Source organism: Telmatherina bonti (assembly GCF_933228915.1).
Source record: "Telmatherina bonti genome assembly, chromosome: 1".
Classification (NCBI taxonomy): domain Eukaryota; kingdom Metazoa; phylum Chordata; class Actinopteri; order Atheriniformes; family Telmatherinidae; genus Telmatherina; species Telmatherina bonti.
Window position 1 is genome coordinate 39,232,304 of NC_136619.1, and position 14,779 is coordinate 39,247,082.

General features: G+C 39.4%; 1 protein-coding gene across 2 annotated transcripts in view; it reads right to left on the bottom strand.

Annotated features, from left to right (window-relative positions):
• The window catches only part of LOC306756505 (C-myc promoter-binding protein-like), a 102,525-nt gene extending 88,178 nt beyond the window's left edge, over positions 1-14,347 (bottom strand). For both annotated transcript variants that reach the window (XM_079241250.1, XM_079241249.1), the window contains exon 1: positions 14,186-14,347. The gene's annotated coding sequence lies outside the window, so the exon portion shown is untranslated. The remainder of the gene's footprint in view (positions 1-14,185) is intronic.
• Between the last annotated feature and the right edge of the window lie 432 nt (positions 14,348-14,779).

A 14,779-nucleotide genomic window follows, 5' to 3' on the forward strand; every position in this document is an offset into this window, starting at 1 on the left:
ACAAGAAATCAATAAATAGAAAATAACTGACTTCAGTAAAAGATTAAAAGATGCATAAAATCATATTTAAAAAGGAAACATCAGCAGGAGCGAAGTTGTTCCTGGAGCACAGGGCTGACTAAAGTCCTGGAGGGCCGCTTTCCTGCAGGTTCCTAATGTATCCCTGCTCCAACACACTTGGCTTCCATTAAATGGATCCAACAGCCAATGAAGTTCTGCTCAATGTCTGATTAGTGTGAGTCAGGTGTGTTGGAGCAGGGATGCAAGGAAAACCTGCAGGACTGTGGCCCTCGAGGACCAGATCTATGGACCCCTGCTGTAGCGTGTGCTCCTTGACCTGAGGACTGAGATTCTCCGACCTGATGGCATGAACCAGAACTTGCTCACCAGGAGGATGAGAATCATGATGTAAATCTGAGCTGGCTGTTCACTGCACCAACCCCAGACTCAGCTGCAACTCCCAACCAGCCAAGTTTCTGGGTGAGTGACTTCCTTTCTCTGAGACACAAACATCCAAATCATGACACATGAGAAAAGGCTGAAACAGACTTAATAAATGCCATAACTGTCTTCTCTATATCAAAATAGGGCAAACAAAATAAACACTGATATCCCTTTTTGCACAGTTTCAGCATTGAGTCAATGGTGGTTCCAAGATATCTACAAGAGAATGACTGAATCAGAATGACTGAATGATGGGCCAAAGAATAGCATTTTTCCTAAAACTGCAGAGGACGTTATTAGAGGAAGCGAGGAGGGAAAAAAAAAAAAGAGAGCGAGAGTGAGAAAACAAGAGATATGATGACAGTCAACATCAGACAAATTTTTACTGGCTGGAGACAACTCAACTAAGAGACAGGAAGCAAAACAGATGCCAAATTAGCCTTCACTAGGGGGCGCCACAGTGTGAAAGTCTGCAAAAGTTTGGTGGTACCTCTTGAAAAAAAGTCTCATTGTAAAGAATTTGGTTTTCTTTAGGGCACATTGCGCCTGAAAAGTTCGGGGGACTCTGTTCAACTGAGTGCTGACTTCTAAAAGTTTTCACAATTTTTGCTTTCACAATGCAATTCCCTCAAGCAGTACAAATGGGTTTGAGCATGTTATGTAGTTACAGCGACTTCTTGCTAGGGGGCAGAAAATTGGAATTTTTTGCTTCACAATTTTAAAAAAACTTCTTTTTTTTTTTCAAATAAAATAAATTAATCTACTATAAAATGTTTGTCATTTTGATTGATCTTTTTACTTGTCTTCTTGGGGATTATATCAGCAGAGTGATAATCTGGCCACTGTTTTGTTCTTTCTTAATTGAAATCAAGAAAAACGACGAGCAAAAATAAGTTTTATACATTTTTTTGTTTTTAACCTACAAAAATCAGCAATATCGAAGAATTATGAGAATCGCAATTTAAATCGAATCGGCACCTAAAAAAAATCGGAATCTAATCAGGACAAAAGCATATCATCACACCCCTACTGTGTTGGGTTTTTTATTTAGTCTTATGCAAGTATACTGCGGAAATACACTGCAATAATGGACGCAGTATGAACAACAGACAAGGCAGAGGACTCTTAACACCATCGCTATGTATTTACCCAGAATGCAATGCTATGCCACATGCAGAAAGCAACTTTTTTTTTTGTAGTCCGCTTCCTGTATTTAGTTTGTTTGATCTGCATTTGTACGTGGACCGAGTCCGCTTCCTTGTTCCGAATCAGAATTTGTTTGGCGCATTTACATTTCCTCCAAACGAAGCAGACTTTCCGATGAAATGGACCAGGATTCGGAGCAATAAGGCTGATGTGAGCATGCCCTAAATGGAAGTGGACCAAGCACTATCAGTGTGAATGCACATTTAATTGGAGTTATCAGGACATTGTGTCATGTTTCAAGAGAGCTGTTCAAGCAGTTGGCAAGACAGAAGCTGTAAAAGAAAAAAAGTAAGAAAGGGGGGACAAAGAACTGATTGTGGTTTGATAGAATCCTCAGAGTTTCCTGCTTTGGTTACGAGGCAGAAATATGAGGGTCAACACAGCAAAAAAGTGCAAAGGAAGCTCACATATTTCCCCACCACCTTCACGTGTCCACAGCTTTCTTTGCCATTAAGAGCGTTTGTGCAAGCTTGCATCTGGAAACGCTGACATCTCTAAAGTTGTTCACATGAACATATGCGTGCAAGCAGTTTCCTGGCCAGACATTCTTGGAGATCACTGCCATACTGACAAGCAGAAACTATGACATATATTATCAAACTGAGTCCTAAAACATAGATAAAATAAATTAAACTGATTAGAAAAATAGCTGATGTCCTATACAGAGTGAGATGAAACAAAGGGTAGAATGGAAGAGCATCTCCGCCAGCACATCAGCTTTCTCTTTTCTTGCAAATGACTGCTGCTTTTAATGACCCAGAGGAATTTTACAGACACTCCAGCTGGAAATAAACACTTGCTTATTGTTTCATTGAACAATGCAGAGTATATCTCACTCCTTACTAAAAGTTTAACCAAAAGAGAGAAAAAAAAAAAAAGGTGTTGACCCAGTTCATTTCATTTGCATGGATGTTTCTGTAGTGTCCCAGAGTCTCCCCAGCTGGAGCCACATGACGGGCCAAAGAACGACACACATCCTCACCATGTTGTCAGTCTGCTAAAAATATAAAGCTAGCCCAAGCAGAAATATCACAGTACGAGTTATATAAGGACTACATGTGTACACAGTGCATACGTGGGACAAGCCAAAGCACCCACTGAAATCAAACCATAGCCATTGTTTTCAGCCTGCTTGACCTACATTTCAAAAATAGTGGATTTCAGAGTAGCTGGAAAGTGTGCGGACACAGGTGACAGAGTAAAAAAGGACTTCTTTCTTCCACAGTTCCTAAATAAACTTGGTCGTAAGTCATATTTGTTGGACAAAATGAATCAATATTTGCAAGACTACGCAATATAAAATCATGTGAAAAAGAAAGTACATTCCCTCTCTGTGGTTTAACATGTGTAATAAAAACAAAACAACATAAAAGGACAAGTGTTCCTGACTAGGTCTTAAAATCAGGTACTGTCATTAAGTAGCATGTGGCAGCTGAGGTCTGATTCTTTTTCAGCTATTCTGTTGCAGATTTTCTGTTGCGTTTGGGATCATTAATCCTGTTGCATGACCCAATTTCAGCCACGTTTTAGGTTTCCGACAGATCATCTCACATCTGAATCCAATTTAGTTCTAATACAGAGGAGTTCAGTGCAAAGCATCCAGGGTCCAATCATCAACCCTCCACTACCGTGCTTGACAGTTGGTGTTAGTGCTGCATGTTTGGTTGACCAAAAATGTGATGCTGTGCATTTGGGCTGGGAGATGTGACGATATATATCCTTTGGATGACAGAAAATGTCTATTGTTTCATATGAGGCTCTATCGTTCACGTCACAATAAGGTGCTTTACAGCAGTATTTTACGTCAAGACGTGCTTTACGGCGTGTACGCTGCAATACATAAACAAACATGGAGGAAGACAGTAGCAGACGTGTTTCAAAGCAGGATATTTCACTAAAAGATGACCAGCCAACCCAAACCAATGAGCTTGTTCCTAAAAGAGGGGAATTTTCTGTCTGCATGATGTGGTTTGGATATAAAAAGACCGACGTGGAACCGACAACAGACTAGCTCACAGTCCCAACAACGGACTCCGACACAACTAACTCATTTTATCACCTGCGCAGGAATCAGGATAAAGAATACAGAATAAAGAATAGAGTCAACAAGCAAGCAACAGGTGCAAGCTCATAATAAACTCCAGACACAAACGCTACAACAGGTATTAACCTGTGGAACGCCATACGGCCATAGTTCCCCCAGATGGAAGGAGATCACTGCTGCTGTTGCCTAGCAACATCTGACACATAACTGATGACTGACAACATTACACACACAGTTTGATATCCTTATGTATATCGTATGGGAATATAAAATGAGCTTTATAGGGATAGGAGATTTTGGTCATATCGCCCAGCCCTACTGTGCTTCATGACCAAACATATCGGTCCAAAGGACACTGATCTAGATTAACTGTGGTTTATTGAGATGCAGCTTTGCCAAGCTAAACCACACTTTCATGTTCTTGACAAAAGAAAAAGGTTTTCTCCTGCATCCCTTCCAAACAAGCCATATATGCTCAGCCTTCCTCTAATGATACCGTCATGAACTCTAACATTTAACATGCTAACTGAACAAAGGCCCGCACCGTCTGAGATGTAGCTCGAGGGGTTTTGCTCTTTCTCCGAGCACTGACTTTGCTTTGAACCTACTGGGACATTTACTCCTGTAAAGATGGGTCATTGTTTTGATTTTAACCTTCTCGGTACCGAATGATGGACTCAAAATAGTTTGAAGATGAACTTGTGACCTTTCTTAGACTGATGAGCAGCAAAAGTAGCTTTCCTGAGATCATTGCCTGTCTTTTCTCTTAGGTGTGTTAACACTGAATGCCCCAGACCGACAAAGACCAACAAAACTGCAAAAGCTTCTGTTTATAGTGGTCCTTATAATTACTGAGAATAAATTAATTACTTAAATCCATTTGATGAGCAGCATCACCTCGTAAATTGGTGTGGAAGCAATGAGGATGCTTCTTATTCATATTTCTTCATACAGAACTTTTTGTATAAAATGGTGCTTTCTCAGCATAAAAGTGCTGAGAAGGCAGAAGAGTGTGAACTCCCTTCCACTGCGTGACCTCATGGATACTTCATGTACAGATCATTCGCTGGATTCCCCCCAAGAAACTGCATCCAGATGATGATGAGCTGTGACTCACACAGTGTTTGACGTGAACAAATGAAAATCTGCATCAAGGCTTCAGTCATCTGATCCAGATCTTTAGATTTTTTGCCAGCAAACTGGTCTGAGAGGGAAAGCTTGGCATTGTCTGGAGGTAAAAACCCAGAGAGCAGTCCAACAGATTCCTTCCCCGCACAATGTTTCAATGTGAATGTGCTCAGGGCTCAAGGCCTTTATTTTCCCCACATCTGGCAACTTTAAGGGTCACCAGAGCCCTTCACAGTGGTCCTGAAGAACTACAGAACTTAACTATGCATTTCTGAATTATTCATGGCTTCATTCATCATAAATGCAGAGTCACAGTTCTGCCCAAGACTCGTCAGACTACTTTTTAGCTTTTGGTCAGAAAGACATGATTAACTTGTCAGTGTAGTGACTGAGCTACATGTAAAGATAATATGGTTTTCTTGGGTTGTGTCTGATTTTTTGTGTCTGATAGAAGCACTGAAACCTTTAAACTGGACCACATGACAGGCTTGAAGCCAGAGCTACATGCAAAGCAGCTTCCCAGCCCAAACTCACTGACTTATAATCACAGCAGGAGTTTAGGGAGGAGTACCACAAGATATCCAGACCCAACAGGCATCTCAGTTTGCTTCCATAAGGGTTTTGTTCGAGCCAAAGTAAAAGAGAAACGATTTCCAGCTGCCTTGACTTCACAGGATTCGGGGCCAACAAAAACCACCAAAGGGACTCTCATTCGAGGCTCTTATGGGCCAGCCGCTGCTCTTAGCTCCAGCTGTATAGACATCCAGCACAAAGGCAGCCACAGCAGGGCCGACACGTGGAGGAGGTGAGAAGGAATGTGCTCAAGAACATAAACATGAGCCCGTAGGAAGTCAAGCATCTGCTCTTAGTTACCCAGGAGCAGCAGGAGTTTGGTTCTTCTGCCTTTTAACAACGTCAGGTCATGTAACATGTAGAAGGAAAGGTAACCTCTGTGAGAAATGTTTTTTTCCTCCAAAATGTCACCTTTATACCTGACTTGTTGTTTGACTTATTCACCAAGACAATACAGGAAAAATCAACTTGAAATATTCCACATTTCTAGAAACATCTTTGACCCTCATGAGCTAAACAATTATCCTGATAATGCTGCATAAAAAATTTTTTAAAAAACCACTCATGTCAGGGTGTGAAGTAGTACAACTGGTTGAACAAAGGATGAAGCGTCCCAACAAAGGCAGCCCAAGTTACCCTTTCCTGCATGTTGCCCTCTCCTCTCTCTCAGTAACGCCTTTCCAGTCAAACTCTTTTCATTAAAAGGCCATTCATGCAAAAACTGAATCCTTAATCAGAAAAACAGATATTAAAAACTCTGGATTACCAAAGAAATGAACAAACATTTTTTAATAAACATGGACAGCATCTCCATTTACTACTTGTACTTGACAACATGCACCAGCTGCATTGCAGAAAACCCAAGTTCATTCTGGTTTTATACCAGTACCATCACAACATGCACTTAAGTTGCTAATATATGCCATAAATTAGTATGCATTTTTAACCATCATGCATAAGAGAAAGCTCGGATGTACTAACTTTTATTATCAGAGACAATGTTGCTAAACAACCATGTGACTGTTTCTGACTTTTAAAAAGAAACGTTTCTAAAGCAGAAAGAGCTCCTTCAGTCGGCCTCCCTGTTACGTAGTGACAGTTTCAACCACATTTATTCTAATATTGATATAAATATTTAGGACAACAACAGAATCATAAACTGATTCTAACTGGATTCGGTTAGCTGTTTTATTGGCTGTCCTGATGTGTCATGTCTGCTCCGTCACTGCCATTTCTATCCAGTCTTAGGACACATGAACTGCATCATTTTTCTGCAGCTAATCTGTTTAAATAAAAAGTTTGTAATGAAGTGTTTACTCATAGGAACCTCACAGTTCACCTTTCATATCATAAACCTGCCATCACAGGTCCAATAAGATGCCAGGACATAAGGATAAAATATTTTAAACAATAAATAAATAAATGTTTAAGAAACAGGCTTTGGGATTCATTTATATGAAACAGACTTTTTTCCTCATTACAAAATAATAGAGAAATTACTTTATATCAAATCAGTTTAGAATTACTTTTTAGCAATGTTTATAAAAAGTAACAATAATGTAAATCAGGTTGTGATTTAACCTGATGAGGATACGACAGGGCTGATTCTGTGAGAAGAATATTTTACTTTCATTTACCACAACAGTAAACATCAAGATCTCACAAAGTATTGATACGGATTATATTTACAGTTGCATTAAGTAAATAACAGACTTATTTCAACTTCATTAAACATGATTTTATTGCCATAATAACTAGAAAAAGGGTGCCCCCTGTAACATAAAACCAAAGAAGTGTCTCTCTTTTGAGACAAAAACATATACTTAAAAAATAATTATTAAAGTTAAAGTATAAGAAAAACTGCTTCTTTATTCCATGAAGATTTCATAGCTTTAGATGCTATTAAGAAAAAGATTTCTGCCAATAGAAAAACTCTTCTAGGTGTTAAATTCTATTTCTGACGTCAAGCATTTGTCAAAGTGGGACAGTGGACTGAGGTTTAATCCACATTAATCAGACTTCCAATGCATTCATTTCCATAAGCAACACGGTTAACCTGACAGGTAATAAAACTAAAAAAAAGAGGATGGAAAACAGAAACAACACTAATGATGAATATACTGATGAAACTGGAAGGTGCTACAGTGGAAAAGCAACAAGCATGCCAGATACCTGGAGAAAAAGTTTAAATGAATTCTTGACCTAAATTTTGACAGATATTTAGGAATGCAGCTCAGGTTTGAGGCAACGATACCTATCTGGTGGAAGTACAGGAGTGTGCAGTGCATGTTATGAATAATTAAACACAAATCATGATGGATAGGGATGCAGCTTGAAACAGTCATGACAGACTTCTTGCTGGCAACTGATACTATTAAACTGAATATCTGATCGTATTAGCTAAAGACATGATGTTTGAACAGGTTTCAGTGCAAACAGGATCCCTACAACTGATATTCACGTTGGCAGCCAGTTTCCAGGGACCATAATGTTGGTGGGTCCTCTACTGCTTCATTACATTTGGTGCAAAATGCTGCTTCATGGCGATTAGTTAATTTGAGCACATTTCAACCATTTTAAGCTCACTTCACTGGCTGTTGATATCATTTAGAATTTATTTTATTTTCATTTCCTTTTAACTTCCTAAATGGTCTTGCTCCACCCTACCTCTTGGTGTCACTGCCGCCTTATTCCCCTTTGACTAATCTAACACTTCTGTTAAGAGACCTACAACATCATATTTGCGAGTCACAACTGAACCATGACTGGAGAAAGAAACAAAGAAAACAGCAGCAAGGCGGAAAACAAAACGTCCAGGAACGCATTTATTTGTCAAACTGCAGTGTGTCTACTTTGAATTTTCACATTGGATTACCATAAACCACCTTTCAGTCCTGTATGATTTGTTACCCTCCTGGCTTCATGAGCAGTATTAGCACAGGGAAGTGCTAATGCAGAGCCCTGTGGGAATTAAACACCATGTCTCCAGGAAACCTGATCTCAACGACCTGCCTCATCTCCCAGGACTGATCTTTTAATTCCTTGGTTGGCAGAAAACTGTTCTCAAGTCTGCAGCTCAGCCTTCGGTCTTCATGAACACATTTGCAATGATAATCTATGATCTTTCTTTCTTTTCTTTTAATAAGCAGCCATCTTTGTGTGAACAACCTAGAAGGAAGGGAAAGCGGCAGCTTTTGGACAATGCAAAGCACTCCAGAGAAGCAGAATAATCTGAGAATAAAGTTGGATCTTTCACCAGCTCAGCTTAGAACACAGGAAAAACCAAGGAGTATCATCTGAATCTACTGAACTACAAGTTTCTTCAAAGTGGAAAAATTCCACGGAGGCCACAAGGAAAAATATATAAACTAGAAAGTAAGACATATTTTAATTAGGTGGCATTAGTGTTAGATACTGCTGGTTGGGAGTGTGTGTGAGTGTGTACAAAACACTAAAAATACAGTACAGAGAGTTGTGTAACATGTGCAGAATAACAGAAGTCCAGTTGGATGAATAACTGAGCCGACTGTGAAGCTGAAACAGCACCAGAGCAGGTTTCTATGCAATATATTAACATATTAAAGCAAACAAACTGATTTTACTGTTTCAATTTCTTTTACTTTTGATTGCTTTTATTGTTTTATCTTTTATTCCTTTAACTTCTATTGTTATAATCTCACTGCATGTCTTGAATGTTTCGTACTCTGTTGCAGCTGGCGTTGTGTGAAAGTGCTATATAAATAAAGTTGAGTTGAGATTAAATTCTGGTTTTTGTCCTCTGACAAATGACTTTTCTGGGGGCAACAAATCTCACTTTAGATACCTCCTAACGAACAACAGATACCACCCACCAAACTAAAACCCCTTTTCTCCTGGCAGACAAAGCTCAGAGCCTAAAGCTAATTACGGTTTGTGGATGGTATTCCCTGGGAACATGTAATCCTACTCTGACTTGTTCTGCAAGCACATCTATGGTAGCTTTTCTTTTGCGTCCCCTTTAGGATACTCTACAATAAAACAAAGCTGCTGCTGCGCTGTGATCTTTAGGCTAACATAACTTTTTAATCTTACTAAATTATTTCTCATATCCCCAATCATACCAGAACTGCTTGCAACAAGTTTTACGACTGAAATATAAGACTTGACGTACAATCTAGAAAAAAAGTAGGATATCGTCTCTGCAACAGATACTGGACCAAGCTCAAACCTTTATGTAAGGTGTCATTAGCCACATGGACAATTAAATATATTTCAGCTAACTGCAATACTTTAATAAATCCATACTTCTTATCTGGAGATTCTGACGTTTCTAGAGGCTACACTTCACATCATAATCCAAAAAACAACAGGTTGAGGATTAAATGACGTAACTCACTTTTAATGTAACTATTGTATGTTATATATATTATGTATATGTTTCCTTTTGCCAATGCCTGTGTTGAGGTCTTGTATCTGTGGACCTGAAGAAATCAGGGGATCTAAGTTTTAGGAGGTTGGGATGGAAATTGTGAGATTGTTTTTCTATTATGTGTCTATGATAAACTGTTAGATCTTGGCTCCCATTTATAAGCTAAAGATAGCTTCTAGGGAGTCCAAATCTTTACAAATATACAATGTATCTATTGGTGTATCACTGTATTTTAATGTGATTTGTAGAAATGAAATTGAATTTAAATTTTGCACAAGCAGTGTGTGTGTATGTTTCTTTCATTGGAAAATCAAGTGAATATTTACTGTCAAGAACAAAACACTGAAAACTAAAATATAAGCAGTTTATAGGAGCAGGTGAACAAGTTGGGTTTAAGCATAATCCATCTGAACACAAAGTGCAGCGTACTCGTTCTGTCTAGCATGAGGAGGCACAGTTGACTCGCAGTAGTTTGCACTTTACAGCAGTGCCCAATCCCATTCGTCCAGCTGATAGAGCAGCTTGTTTTTGCAGAATATTAGGTTGTAGTTAGTTGTTACGGCTGGAAAGAGGCAATGTTGGTGTTTTTCACTAATGAGTTATTGATCAGGGGAAGTTAAATCTGTAAATACCTTGAAGCAGCAGTGTTCCTCACGCTTCAGTGAGAGCAGATGCTCCGGTGCAACGCCTCTTTGTATAAACTTTCCTTTTGTGTACACAAAAAGAATTCTAAATAAATTGCAAACTTTGTTTCCAATTGACTCAAAGTGGTGAACTCCCTCATTAGCAATCTGTGAGAGTGTAAGGTTGTGTCCATGAGACACATTCAGCAGACCCCAGACTGTATCTTTAGGCTGTTTCCAGACTTATCTAGGAATCTTTCCTTTCTTAATCAGCTAACAACTTTTACTACATATCAGCAGGACATGTCCACAGTTATCCACAACTGGTCCTGAGATGGACTGGCGACCTGTCCAGGATGTACCCCGCTTCTCACCTGGTGATTGCTGGGAAAGGCTCCAGTTTCAATCAATGTCAACAATTATTTTTAATAAATACAGAAAGCGTTTCTTTAAGAGAGCAGAAGGGTTTGGAAATCCACCAAGTTTCCATGATTATGGCAGAAGGACTATTTCTATCCTCACATAAGCATAGAAGAGACCAGCATGCAAAAGTATGTGACTATCACTTCTTTTTTTTAGCAGTTCCGTCTTCCATCCTCTCAACATGGAGCCACAGTTTGGAGAAATTAAAGCCTTCTACTGTGTGTGACCTAACATTTCTACCACACATCCAAGTCAAAACACACCAATCTGTGGTTAACACTTCATGGTCTTCACACATCTGTGCTTTGGTTTCATCCCAAAAGAACCCCCAGAAGACAATGAATGACTTGCATTTCTTCTGTTCATACAAAATAAGAACCAGATGAGCTTCACAGTAGGAGTACACACCCCAGGTGCTTCTGTTCTTTGGCCTCACAAACAGCAGAAAATCTTTAAAGTTTAAACAGTAAACAAAAGAAAAAACCCTCAACGTTATATGGTTACAGTATCAGATTTAGACTTTCTACCAAAGAAGCAAGCTTGATACGATCTCCATGTCAAACATTCGGAGTATTTGTATTCTGTAAGATACAGGTTCGTGTTGTCAGACTTTGTTTGTGTTCACTGCATTACGCAAGAAAGCAAAAACATGCGTCATGGGTCTGAGGTATAAAAACCATCACCGTCAGGGAACATTTGATGTCAGTTATAGACAGACAACAGGCTTTAACCCAAATCTGAGTGGAAGAGAAACAGGAGTTGCCCCAAGGCTTCAATCACCTAAGCAGACATTGTCTAGCTGTCTGTGTTTTTATGTTTTACTCGCTGCTGTAAATCTTGAGTCAGGTCAAGCAGGCTACACAATCAGCCCATGCCATTTGGCTCCTTGGAACCAGATGGCAGCCTCTTTAACTTGTTTTCCTTTCTGGCACTCCTCTATTCTCTATGCATGAAAAGGAAAGCAGTAAGGAGTCAACCATCCTGCTCGTCGTGTCAACAACAACCAAATTTGTTCATTCAAAAAAAATCATGACGTAAAAGAAGAATAAAAAAACGCCAAAAAGCATCACTACCAGGGGATTTTTCAGGTTTGTGACATGGGTTACCTTTCTGCTATGTGGAGCTGGGGCTTTAAAACAACTGGCTAGAGGGCATTTGACCTGTGAAGCACCACAAAATACAGGAGGTGAATTCAGAGTAAAGTAAATGTCAAGAATGTGACTCCAGAGCACCAAATCCATCCTGTTCCTCTGTCTGATGTCTGAGAGAACTAAAACAGATGTATCTGCATCATAACCCTTACAAAAAGTAAATTTTAGCTGGACTAAATTCAAATACTTTGCTGAAGAAAAAGCAGCGCTTTGATAAATAAATAAATAAATAAATAAAAACACACCTGCTAAAAGAGGCCGACTAAATCCTTTAGGAAAATCTATGCCAACTGAAGCTGGAGCGAATAAAGACTACAGAATCATCTGACATGGCGTTGAATGGAGAGAAAACAGTTTCCTGTAGAAAATAATAAATGTCCTGTTATATTAACAGCTGCACTGCCATGTTCACTCCATTCAACCAGGAAACAGTTGAATTTACACAGTTACTCAACTTCTGCAGCAATCAATACTGGTGTGCAAATTACACAGTATGTATTTTCTGGCCAGCTATTTTCTCTCATCATGAGAGTTTAGCCACCAGACATCGCCTGACATGGATCTGGAGAGCTACTGTCCTACAGGTTTAAGATGTTTTCTTGCTTGAACACACCTGACTCAAACTAAAAAGGTCATAAATACGCATGTGCAGAACATGATGATAGCTTAGGGCTGTGACAATATGCTTTTGTCCCGATTCAATTTGATTCTGATTTTTGGGTGCCGATTCAATTTAAATTGCGATTCTCACAATTCTTTGATATTGCTGATTTTTGTAGATTAAAAACAAAATAAAAGCATAAAACTTTTCTTTTTTTTTTTTTGCTTGTCATTTTTCTTGATTTCAAGTGGGAAAAAAACAACACAGTAGCCAGACCATCATTCTGCTGCTATAATGCCCAAGAAGACAAGTTAAAAGATCAATGAACAAGCGTTTGTTTTTGTTTTTTTTAACAAAAAAAAATCAATTTTAAAATTGTGGAGCAAAAAAAATCCCAATTTTTGATTTGATTTTCCCACCCTTATGATAGCTGTTGGGAAAAAATAATTTTCTTTAAGTCAGATGCGTTGCAGCAGGGAGACATCTAAAACCTGCTCTTGGAGATTTTTGCTAGACCAATTTAGGACCAATTTTCAATATTTAAATGACAGGGGTGTCCAAAGTCACCCCTGCACGTTTATGACGTATCCCTGACCCAACACACCTGGCTCACATTAATCGGATCCAACAGCCAATGAAGTTCTGCAAGGTGACGGCTTAATTTGAGTCAGGTGTGTTGGAGCAGGCATACATGGAAAACCTGCAGGACATTGGCCCTCAAGGACTGACTTTGGACACCGCTGTCTTACAGATCTGTTTGCCTTCCAACCATCCCTTCCAGTGAAATCAAGGACAATTAACCAATCATATGCAGAGAAATGTTTACACTTTCAGTATTATAGGAAAAATAAATAAACATGTGCATCCTTCTACTGAATGCAACAGTATCAGAAAGGTTGTAGAAGTGTGTATTCTGATAATCAGTGTGTGATCCCTGTAGTGAAAGACATAGCGTGGAAGTTTTGCTTCAGAAGACATATCTGGGCTGCCCCTAAACTTTCCCCTGAGTAATATTCAGAAAGGCTACAGCACCCTTTCCTGGTTGTACCCCCTGTTTTCCCCTCGCACCATCAGACCAAGCTTTAAAATAAAACATGCACGCAAATCACGTACAAACAACACGTGTAATGACTGCACCATCTGCAGCAGAAAGGCTCAGAGAGGCTTTGAGGACACAATGCACAGAGAGGACGCTCGGGCGGCGGGATGCCCTCATACAGGGCGATGTTTCGGGTTATTTTTAGCTCTGAGCAGCACCGTGCCTTTTGGGTTTAATGTGGTTTAAAACCAGAATTTCGCTCCTTATTCTGATAGGTGTAAAACAACCTGTGGCGCACGCGCAGCCGCGGGGGACAAACCAGCTGGGAGAGCGCGAGGCACACAGGTTAGAATAAATAAAAAAGGGACATAAACTGTCTTGAGTAGCGGAAAAAACACATGCAAACAACTTGACAGCAAGAGCGACATGACAGAGCCAGCAGGAGAGGTTTCTAGCTGGTTCTAGGAGTAGTTAAGACCCGGCAGCTGTTCGGTAAATCCTTCACCGGTCAGTCAGTCAGGAACGGTCCATCGTTACGCACTTACCCGCTTAACAACGCCGAATCAGTCCTCATGCACAGCGCCGAGCTGTTGCATGGCCGAGCGGAGAGGATGTCTGCGGGTGTTGCTTTTATTCACTGTTTCCCCCAGGAAGAGACGCTGCTGCCTTCTTCTCTGTCAGTCACGGTGCCGAGCCGGCTGTCTGCTCCGCCGCCATCTTGGTTGTGATGGGAATCTGCGCGCACACACGCTCGCACGCGCAAACACATGTTCGTGTTTCCATGTCTTCAGAGGACGTTGCATTGACTTTTACACACACACACACACAACACAAATCCCACTTAACCCCTTAATATCAGCAAAACAGTTAGCACGTAGATTTAGATTTTTTTTTTAAATTATTTTTAATATTTATTTATTATTATTTAATATTATTATTAAATTTTTTTATTATGAATTATTTTTTTCATTTAATTTTTCATACATGTATTTTATCTTAATATTTTTTATTTATTTAAATCTAGTTTTGTTTAATTTTATTTGCATATTACAATTTATTTTCAGAATGTCTGTCTATTGAGTATCATTTTGTTATGTTTATACACTTACATAACCCTTTTTAAGAAGCACAGACTCACG